Source organism: Humulus lupulus, chromosome 7, assembly GCF_963169125.1.
Source record: "Humulus lupulus chromosome 7, drHumLupu1.1, whole genome shotgun sequence".
Lineage (NCBI taxonomy): Eukaryota > Viridiplantae > Streptophyta > Magnoliopsida > Rosales > Cannabaceae > Humulus > Humulus lupulus.
The window spans coordinates 161165578-161178162 of record NC_084799.1 but is presented as its reverse complement, the minus strand read 5'-3'; positions in this window follow the sequence as shown (position 1 = coordinate 161178162).

The following is a 12585-nucleotide window of genomic DNA, read 5'->3' as shown; positions in this document are numbered from 1 at the left end:
CCTTAGTAACCTCTTTATTTGATGTGTCGCGTTCATCACGCTAACATCCATTCATATCATACAACATTTATACAAGCCAACATATCATCACATTATAGCATTTCATAACTCATAACATTTTCATTCATACAAACAATCTTACAATTCATAGCATAAACAATTATAAATTCTATCTAACTTCCTTACCTCAGGTCCAAGCTAAGTAAAACCACAACTTCTCAACGAGCCTATACCATAATCAAAACGACATTCCTTAGCTTCACATAATTACTATTTTGCCCGTTCATATAACTCATGTGTGTATGGGCCATGCACACATGGTGAGAGTTACACACAACATACAAATATGCTTAGTTACACATAAGATCATAAAAAGAATAATACTCATTCTACTTATATTGCATGCATGATCCTTCTATAAAAACTACATGGTTGCATAATAGACATAATTTTGGATGTAAAATTGAATTTGCATGTAACATGCATACGTGAGAACGTTGCGTAATTGAGTCGTTTAAAACGATAACTCTATGCGTCTTACTTCTATCGTTTTAAAATAATATACTTGTAACATGCTTTGTTTACTATTCATTATCTTCTTAAAAATTACTAGGTTGATTGAATCTCTTAAGACATTATTTTTATTTCACAAAAATAATTTTATATAGCCATTTAAAATATATGTGATAAATCCATTTATTATTTTCAAATTACAAATAAATAACAAAGGCTTGAAATTTATTTAAAATACCTATGATTATCATGTTTCCTTAGAAAAATATCAATTTAATTTTAATTAATTGTGTTACATAACTGATGTGAGAAAATATATATATTTAAGTGTAGGAAAAATATATTTTTGCTTGAATTATTTTAAGACTTAATTGTATGTAACATAAATTCATATGTGACAATTAAATGGTTATTTTAAACTTATTAAACTAAACTTTCAGCCATCATTTAATTTCTTTAAAAATCATAAATAAATTAAGTTCAATATTTTTTTTAATAAAAAAAAAAAGAAAAATCATAACTATTAAAATAAACACTTATACTATATTAAAAATACAATTTTTAATATTACCATAGTTCAGGATATTAATTTATTTCAAAATACCAATCAAATTCCTTTTATTGAAACACACTTTACATTTTTAAACAAAAGTTCCAACAATCAAATTTATCATTAAAATTACCATCCCTATTTTTAAAACCTCATATTTTCTCAAAAATATATAAAAAAATCTGTATGTATTTATTTACAGAAAATATCATTTCAAGGCATAATTAAATTTCCCATTAAATTTCTTAAAACATCAAAACACTTGCAAAGTTTATTTAAGCACTCAAAACATTATTCTCATCATAAACAACATCATTTTTGCACAAAAATCAGCAAGCACATTATATCATAAAATTCATTCTTTTCATTATATTCACAAAATTCATGCTTATTTATGTACAATATTCCAACACAAACCCTAGCATGCTTCTAACCTCTTTAACCATTTTAATCACACCATGAGCATACAATAATTCATCAACCACCTTGAAACATACTCACAAGTCATAAACAAATAATCATCTTTGATCTTGTCTAACTATACTATTGTCATATTACTACCATGCAAGTATTCTAAAAGAAACAAAACCAATATGTATCCTTTTAAAATCTTACAACAACCTATCATGTTTCTAAGATTTTCATTGACATAAAACATAATAAAAATAACCATCATGCTTTTGAATATCACCTTTAGGCCGAGATCCCCATAGCCAAAATAATCAAATCCTTTCATGTTATTTTTAAAAGAGATATTCATCATCATTTTTATAGATCACAATTTAAAACCTTTGTATATTTTCACATAGAGTCTTTAAGCCAAAACATACCCATCATCAAATCATAGAAGATCTTTAAACAACATATCATCAACACCACATTTCAATAAAATTAATCATCTAATATATCAAAGGAGAACAAAACAATAAATCACCATTCTCAAACAATATTCTCCAAACCACAAGAAACCAAAGATAACAACAATAACCATAAGACAAAAAGGTTCCCATTACCTCTCTTGCTAGAACTCAAGGATAATAGTGACAATAACCCAAACTATGGCCACCACTTGTTCAAGCCTAGGGTTTCGAAACCCACATGAAGAAAAGAAAGAAAAAAAAATGATCTTAGATTCAAGAAGAGGTAGAAATTAACATCACCATGAACCCAGATACTTACCCTAGGGATTTCGAACACTGGCCTCCAATCCTCTTGCAACAAAATCCAAACCTATCATCACCATCATTTTGCCTTGCTTAGAATCAAGATGTAGAGGAGACAAAATATAATCCTATGAACCTTAACCCATACCTTAGGATTCCTAGCCTTGGCCTCTTCTTTCTTCTCCTTCTCTTCTCCTTCACGTTCTTCTTCTCCACCTCTCTCTCTAGAACTCACGAGCTCTCCCTCTCCCTTCTCTCTAAGCACACGGCAGCCACCAAGCCAAATGAGCCTTCAATCTCTTTCTTATTTTCTATTTAAATGCCTCAATCTTCAAAACCTAGCTAAGGAAAATGTAATTATCATTTTCCTTTATTTTTCCTAAATCAAAATATAATTCAATTAAAATTATACTCAGCCAATCAATCCATTTTATCATTTACAGCACACTAATTCCTCTCTTCTCTTCCTTGGCTGTCCATAGCTAATAAAGGAAATAATGCTATTCTCGTAACTCTATGGTGCTGAGACTTGGGACTGGATTTTGACCCGTTTCTGTTACGTTTTAGGAAAAATGACATTCACAGAAAATGTAGATAATTTCATTAGCTTTCTAACGGTACCAGTTGTGTCTAAATTGAATATCCACAGCCCATGTTATACCCGTTTTACTGAGGCTGGGTCTAAGGTTACGGGAATTCAAAAAATGACAACTCTATCATTTCTCACCATTTGTTTCCCAATATTTTTCTTGTGTGAACACAAGCCTCTTTATTTCCCTTTCTTTTTATTTTCTTTTTAAATCCCTTAATTAAATAAAAATAAATAAACCAATAAAAGGCAATTAATGTGTAGAAAACTATTGCATGCACACCATGCAACCATGCACATGCAAAATACTCAATCACTAGGGTGCATCACTACCTACCATGCACCTTAGTGCATTCAACCAAATCTCACATAATCACATTTTAAAAAAAATAATTACATATCATTTAACAATTAATTTCACAAAAATGCTACCAACAATTCTAACAATTAAATAAAATAACAAATAATTAAATAAAGCAAACAAACAATTAAATAAAATAAACAAATATTTAAATAAAATAAATCACTACACTTAACACTTAAATAAAATAAAAACACAAAATTTTAATAAATAAAAAAAAATTTGGTGCACTACAATATACCCTCCTCAAAAGGAATTTCGTCCCGAAATTCTTTCTTACCAAAAAATATCAGGGTATCTTTCTTTCATGTCTTCCTCCAACTCCCATGTTGCTTCTCGTTCCGTACTATTCTTCCACAGGACCTTAACTAGTGGAATCCTTTTGGATCTCAATTCATCGATTCCCTTTTCAATAATGCGCTTAGGATGTTCATCATAACTCAGGTCCTGTTTCAGCTGTAACGGCTCGTAACTCAAAACATGAGAGGGGTCTGACACGTACTTACGCAACATCGAGACATGAAAGATGTTATGCGTTTCAGCTAATGCTGGGGGCAGTGCCAAACGGTACGCAACCTGCCCTACTTTGTCCAAAATCTCAAATGGACCAATATATCTAGGGCTTAACTTCCCTTTCTTTCCAAAACACATAACACCCTTCATTGGCGAGACCTTCAGGAAAACAAACTCGCCCACTGAAAACTTGATGTCCTTTCTCTTGAGGTCAGCGTAGCTCTTTTGCCTACTCTGCGCAGTAAGAATCCTTTAGCGAATCTTCTCAATCGCCTCACTGGCTTCCCTAACTGCTTCAAGGCCTAAAATTTGTTTCTCCCCAACTTCATCCCACTGCAAAGGAGATCTACACTTACGCCCATAAAGCATCTCATAGGGAGCAATCCCAATAGTAGATTGGTAACTGTTATTAAATGAGAACTCCATTAGGGGTAAATATTGGTTCCAAGACTCTAAAAATTCCAAAGCACAGAACCTCAACATGTCTTCTAAAATCTGAATGGTCCTCTCAGACTGGCCATCGGTCTGAGGATGAAACGCGGTGCTAAAATTTTGTGATTTTCCAAGTGCCCTAGCGCTGCTTCCAAAGCGCCCCTGCACTATTGTCCGTACGAACATAAAAAACAAGCATTTTGAGTTGGGTAAACAGGTCTTTTAAAAAAAAGTCATTAGTTTTTTTTTTTATAAAGGAGGACTTAGTGCGATTTTGTGTCTAGTTTTTCATCAGAGGAGGCAAGGAGAACATTTTGGGCTCAATTTCTTTGCCATGTTGATGAACTAATTTTATTCTTAAGTTTTTTAATAGAATCTCTTGAAACTTTACTATGATTTAATGCAAAGTTTATTTTTCTTTCTTCTTCTTTAAGATCCTTTCAATATGTGTTTATTATATGTGATTGATTGGCCATCTTTTACATAATCTATATGAGTTTGACTCAAAATCTAAAAGGTGAGATTTAAACATGCTATAATTGATTGGACATAGATTTCAATATTGAATGAGAGTATCTGTTGACCCTCGATTTGGTCAACTACACAGAGTCACAAAAACGATAAGAATTATAGAACTGAATTCAAGAATGTAAACGACACCAGGATTTTATAGTGGTTTGTCCCCAAGGATTGGTAATGAGCCACGCCCACTTAGTGTTTTATTGATGTAAAGGAATTCCAAAACTTGCGATCAACGAACAAGGGTTCACCGAGTTTCATAAGCCCTGAAAATAGATACAATTATTGTGTATATAATCACTAATTCTCTCTGAATACAAAGTATTCCATGTCTCCTAAATGAACCCTATGATTCCTATTTATAGGCTCATGGATGTACATATGGGCATATGGGCCGTGTTTAATTGACATTACAAGCATAAAAAAATTATAATTTAAATAATGATATTTACATTTAAATTAGTTAATATCTCTTAAATATCTAACTTATAACAATTTATGAGCTTTTGTCTCGGTCCCACGAGTAGCTCTGGTCATATGCCTTTGCACCCTTTATTTTCCTACCACTCAGCATATTCGTTGTGCCTATCGAGTAGCTTAATTTCTTCTTGACTCTCTGGTCGTCGGTTGACCAGACCTTCATTAATAATAACCATGTGCCGCTCATGTGCCTCTTTAACATGCCACATCATCATGCAAAGTTTATTGGGAAACATATGTCCCCCAAGTTTATTTTACTGGGAACAACATTTAATAAACTTACTCGACTAGAAATCCTGCTGATCCGTCAGATCCGGCGGTACTTAATTTCTCGAAAAGGTAAGTAATCATGACCTTTTCGGTTTCCCATAATCGATTTGATGGTTATTGCTATTTCCCATGGAAAAATCCTTAATTTTCATCATTACGTGTCATATACCCCTGACCGGTATAAAAACCCCTCTTCTTCCTTCCTTCCTTCCACTTTCACACAATCATTCTCTCTCTTCAAGAACACTCAGAAAAACCCTCCAAGAACTTCAAGCATTTTAGTGCGACATGAGGCATCTTCGAGCAACTTCAAACAATTTCTTCAACAACTTCACTTCTAGTAATTTTTTGAACCCTCCTACTGATTTTGTAGCAATTTATTCGCATCCTTGATCGTGATTTGTATGTTTTTGTAACTGGTTTTTCATATTCTTAATGTGTTCTTGAGGGTAATTGGTTTTGGGTAAAATGCATAGAGCTTTAGGGGATCAAATAGGTATTTTAGACAGTTTATGGCACATAATGATGTTTAGGAAGGGTATTTGGGCATATAATCAGTTATTCGGCCATAAATAATTTTTGGTATTTCGAAAAAATAAGGTTTTTCCCGTCCGTTTATGAAGTCAAAATTTTGTTTTCTGAAAAAGCTTTTCAAATTCACTTTTTGATATGTTTTTCCAACCTGCTCGTAGGTTTTTGTGTTTGTACTCAGATGCTGCTGGTCGAATAAAAGCTTAACTTTTATCTACAAGAATTATTATCTTTTTTTTCCTTTTTATTTTCTTTCTCTACTGGTCGTAGATTCTCACTTTCCCTTATTCTTCTCAGATATTCATGCACGATCCCTAAGGAGGTGAGAGACAAATAGACAACGATCTCCTCGTCTTGTTGTTCAAAGATCAGGAACAACCTTCATTACCCATACCAAACCCTTCACCACCCCCCCCCCCCAATTCCTATGTCCAACTTTCCTTGAAAATCATCAAAGAAAAGAAAAATTATGGGTCGTGTCAAACAAACTGCTCAGAGAAAAAGAAAAACCACTGACTCACCTACCAGCTGGGCAACAGCCAACAATAAGGGTCCTTCGAGCGACCCTCAACCTTTAGGCCCACGAGCAGATGTACCCTGGTATATTGCCCCTCCAAGCATCATATCGACTAGGATGGTTGCCAAGTATCCCAAGAAGTATGTGCTTCCAAGGATTAGTCTATATAAGCCCACACCCGACTAGAGGGAAAATGTACTCGGAGGCACCTTTAGTGCATGGTCGAGGTACCACATAGAAAGCAGGGGCAATTCTGCCCTTGCACAAATTTTTTTGAGGGGTAGCAAATTTTTGAGGTCGCCCCTTTTCAAATAACCCCCAACAGATATAGAGTTTTATCAGCACTCTATATTTTGTATAACCATAAAAAGTGGCATGTGCTCACTCCTCATGAGATTAATTTTTTATTTGATCTCAAATCCAACCCCAACAAAAACAACACAGGGTTCTTCCATTTTTATCACAAGGAATCCGGTCCAATGTGGAAAAGTACTTTCAAGAGTATTTTCTCACGACTGATCTGGTCACAGAAAACATGGCCTTCACACGAGGAGGTAAATTCTTTAGTCTTTGTTCACTATTCTCTTGGTCGCTTGCTTATTTTTTCTCTGTCCTCATTCAGTCTGTATTGTGTCTAGGTCCATGGTACCGAATATAACCCACTACAAAAATGGAAATAAGGGTTGTAGCCTTGGTCAGCATGACACATATAGAAAAAAGCATCAAGGAGCTGGTCACGGAATATAATTTGAGGCTGGTTGGCCTTTCGGAGCCTTACCAAAAGGTGAGGGAGTTGACTGTGGGGAGTGTCACTGAAGGTGGCACTAAGGAGCAAGAAAACTCCAAACAACAACAAGATGTGTCACAACCCCCAAGGTGTCGTCCAACGGGAGTGACCATCCAAGAGCCTGACCCTAACACTGGACCAACTGAGATCCCTCCTCAACATGGGAAGGGAAAAAAAAAGTTGCCTGAAGCTCTAACGAGTACGGTGTGGATTTTTCACTCATAGATACATTGCCCATCCCTTATCATCTATTCGATAAGGCCGACAACTTTAATTTTCTGACCAGTAGTTTTAGCTTGGACTTCTTCGAGGCAGATAGTGGTTGTAGCTGTAATTCCTTAGATAATGTAGCGATCAGTAACTGTAGTTCAGGCACAATACTTAGAATTTATTTCTATTTGTTTTCTAGTTATACAAAACTATTTCTCAACATAACTACCCGTTCTTGTTTTTTTTGTAGTCATGCAAACCAACGTTCGTTGTGTTTGACATATTTGCCTTTGGGGGAAAACCTACTGGCTCAACGAAATTGAGCAGGAGAGACACTGGAGATGCCAGTGGGGCTTCCCCAAAAAAGACTCAATCAACAGACACTACAGCTCCCACTCCCTCTAGGACTACCACTCCTCCTCCACCTCATCACACTGAATCCTCTACCAAACAGGTGGGAGGATCCTTGACAACAGAATTGATGAGCCATGCTTTCAGTTCAATAGTAGATATACTCTAGAAGGTATCCAAGCATCTCCTTAATAAAGAGGCCTTTGCTTCCCTCCCTTCATTGAAACTCGAGCAGGTCCTTGCTTGTGGGCTCGATGAAGTGCGCGCGTAAGTTTCTTTTCTTTATTTTATTTTAATTGATCATCATTTCCTTTTATTAATACTAACAACTTTATTTAGTCACTGTTCGCAGGCTCTTCTAACCGTGACTAATGGTTGGCACCATGTCAAGAAGATCGACTCAAAACATGTTGAGGAGATCAAAGCATGGGAGGCCAAAGTCAAAGCAGCAAAGGACAACACTGCTGCTTTGACTGAGGAGCTGAGGAAGAGCAAAGAAGATAAGGCCAAAGATGTTGCTGCCAAGGATAGGTACAAGGAAGCTTCTGAGACCAACTATAAGGAGGTAGTCAAACTGTAAGAAGATCTGGCCGCGAGCATGAAGGAGGCCACCACACTGGAGAATTTGGTTAAGTTGCTCGAAGAGCAGAATGACAGGGACTTGGAGAGGTTCCAATGAGCCACTTTCAATTGATTTTACATGTTCTAGATGAACAATCAAGGTGGGAACTTTGATTATCTTCATGAACAGGTAAAACAATCAGAGCTTGCCCGATGTCCTGCTCCTGGAGGAGGAGGAGAATGCCCCGGAGTCTCCTAAAATTTCCTTGGCAATAGACGTCGATGGAGCCAAATAGAAAGCTAGAGCCACTATCGAATAGCAACCACAGCAAGACCCCCCCCCCCCCCCACCCCCCAGCTGCACAATATATAAATATATATTTGTTTTTATGTAACTAGAACACCCGAACAGACTGTTCGCAGTGTTAAGACAATTTGCTACCTAAGGCAGTTATATTTACTATTTTATGAGTTTTAATTACTTTCGAGCAGAAATTTCTCGCGGTGTAAAGATATTTCATTTTGATATTACAATTTCCATTATCATACATGCTCGTATGACGAACTTAGCATAACACTTTATTATCTTACAAAATCTGCTATTTTTTTTTTGAAAAATACTCTAAGTGTCGTATTATGCTTTACCTTATTGCTCGTGTGTTTACATAGGTTTATAATATGTTTTACTTGCTTATTATCTTATATGCCCACCAAGTGATCGAAGAGTTTACGGTTCTCGGTCACTTGCCATTGACCAATGTCCGTGTTAGGATTAATTCCCTAAAAGCATGTAAATACATTTTATTGGTTTTAAATAAAATTACATTTTATTATATTTGAATGTTATAATTATTGTTTAAATTAATTATATAATAATATCGAGAAAATTCCCTATTCATTTATGAGAATATGATCTTGTATTAGTACGAGAGAATTAAGATCATATATAATGAATAAAATACTCAGTAACATATAAATGTATGAAATCTTTAATGAATCGTTACTAATACGGTTTGCTAAGCATACGAGATGCAAGTAATCTATATTCAAATTACTGATGTGGATAGAAATCATAGTAAATGTGTTGTATATAATAGTGATTATATATGACAAGACCAATGAGAATTAATTGTCTTTATAAAATTTTCATTTGACATAAAGATTTAATTCTTATCATAATAGATGATCAATTGAAGATCAGTCTAAATCCTGAGTACATGAACTCATGTTTGTGTTTATTGGATCTTTTGATTCACTTGTGAAGGTCTTTTAGAATAATGAGGACAATGACTTTTGTTTTGGAAATTCAATATCTTGGATGGTTGGGAACATGAATTACAATATTGAAATCCATGCTTTCTTAACGGATCGAATACTGACTCCCTGAAGGGTTAATTCTGGAACTAAATAGTTATTGAGCTAAAATATATAATTAGATTATAGATTAATTATTCGCTAGAGAATTAATGGTACTTAAGGATCAAGAGGTAATTAGAAGGGTAAAACAGTAATTTTGACCAACTCTAATTAACGAACAAATAATGGAGGACAGAATTACATATATTGATTATATCAATGGAATACAAAAGAAAAATTTGTAAATATAATTCTATAAATACTTCGAGTTCAATTCCATATTTATAGTGGAGTAATCATAGAATTAATAAATAAGATTATTAGATTAAAGAGTTTGATTAATAATCTGGTTTATTGGAGCTTCGTATTATAGGTCCATGGTCCCAAGATCACCTCTATTCTACCTTGTCAAGGTTAAGGATGTCAAAAGAAAGATTTGTAGAGAGAATGACTAAATTGGTAAGGAATTAATTTTCCAGGGCAACGAAATAATTATGTGATAATTATGGGTAATTGATTAATTGTGAATTAATTAATTGTTTGACTATATATATAGTTTTTTTTAAAGCTATAGGTTAAAATTAATATTAATCTTGTTTGGATTAATATAAATAGAGAGAATAATAAATATCTTATTTAGAATATGATATTTATTTAATTTAAAATTGATATTTTAAGATAAAGTTAATTTTGAATTAACTGATTATTTATGTTGGGATAAATATATTGTCTTAAAAGTTGATTAAACAAACAAATGAGAAAACTAGGGAAACCCTAATAAGGATGGGCGACACCCACACCCACTGTACATCATAGTGTGTGGCGTCTAACTCAGGGATTTCTATCCTGAGATTTGAATTTTGAATTTCAAAAAAATTTGTTTAATTAGTTATTTAATGATTCTTTTTAAACATGATTTAAATAAATAATTAAATATAAATATCAGATCAGTTTTAATTTGAATTTATTTTTAATAAAATAAAGATAATTTACATAGATTAAATATTTTTTATAAGTCTGATAGTACGTGACTTTCACAAGAATCTTTCATCATTTTTTTTATGAGATTAAAAATATAGACTCTCTCTCAAAAGTGATAGTTTTCTCTAAACCTGAAAACTATTCTAATCCTCTTCTCTCAGTCAAACCTCTCTAGATCTCTTTTGTTCAGTACATCTAGAGAGTTTCATAAACCAACCTTTTGAATCCTACATGCCCACACACGTCCTTGTGTGTTTGGTGATTGGTCTGGAAGATCAAAGTGTGAGCTTTCAGATTACTGGTTAGGAAGATCGTTGATTTATACAAAAGGATTCAAGGACACTTGATAAACTACAAGAGGTAATCCCTGATAAGTTTTGTACGTGATTTAATGTTTATATATGTATATGATCATCGCTGATATTAATTTTTATTAAAATGGGTCCATATAGTCCAATGCGCACCTTTTATTTGATATATACATATATATTAAATATTGTGTGGGTTTCTTGCATTTGTTATATGTATGTTGATATGTATATTGAATGGATGGATATGTTTTTTTGAATGTGTAAATCCTATAATTGGCATTTTTATAGAAATATCTTTTTCTTAAAAGATAAATTGGTTGTTTCCCTTTATTATAATTTTCAGAATTAGTTGTTTCCATTTATTATAATTTTCGGAATTGTTTGTTTCCCTTTATTAAAATTTTCAGAAATTCACTTTCCCATTTTATGAATTTTGGATAATTGTGAGCTTCCTCATTTAGCTTATATTGTCCCATTTTGTTTATAAAGGGAAGATTTATATTGCAAATATTCGGTACTTACCCAAAGTTGTTTCTGGTTTATTTGCTTATATATTTTCGTGCAGCTCAATAATTAAAAACAGGAAACTAGTTCCTTAATGTCATTAATTGTTGTTTCCTTTTTGAGCTTGTTTTTGATCCAACACAGGTCTGAGCTGTCCCCACCAAAATTGTATCTGTCGGATCAGCATCTTCTAAAAAAGGCAACTCTTCATCAATCAAGAATATCTTCAATTATTCTTGCCTTTATTAGAAGAATTCTTTCTCAGCCTTTATGAGCACGAAAAAGGACTCTATAAATAGGGCTCTAAAGGCAGTGAGAAAAGTGAACTCTTTCGTGCATTATTCGTGAGCATTATTGTAATATTTGTGAGAGTTCCTCTTTGTATTCAAGATCATAAGTATTCACGTGATCTTGTAGAAATATGTGTGTTTAGTTTTTAGTGGTGAGTTTATACCATGTTCTTGAGTGAATACACATTGTAATTTGAACACAACGTTTATAGTCTTTGGGAGAAGATTTTTACAAGCCTTGCGTCTGGAGGATGCAAGCACTCGCTGGCCATTGAAGGGAGTTCAAATGGTTGAGTGTTTCAATCAAAATTAGATTAGTGAAGAGAAGTACAACAAAGTTGTGGCAAATCTCAAGAGGGAGTCTTCTTTTATTTAAGTCAATATTTTGTACTTGTGATTCTTTATTAATTGGTTTTATTCTCTGGGCATGGCCCCAAGGAGTAGGTTATCCGAAAGGGTTTCTGAACCTTGTAAAAATTCGTTGTGTTCTTTATTGTTTTGCACTGTCTTTTTATTGTGTTCACTTTCTATCGTGACAAGTTCGGATTCTGTCCCTACAGAACTGCAATCTGTTTAAATAGTTAATTACCATTCCGCACTTTAATTAATTCGCATGTTTTAATTAATTTGGTAATTACTAAAAACAGAATTTCAATTGGTATCAGAGCGGGTCACTCATTTCTGAGTGTGATCTTGGTTTATTTCATTTGTTGTTCTTGTTCTTGCAATGTCTTTTTTCACAGAAGGAGGTTCCATAACTCGCTCCCCTTTACTCAACGATTCGAACTATCCATAT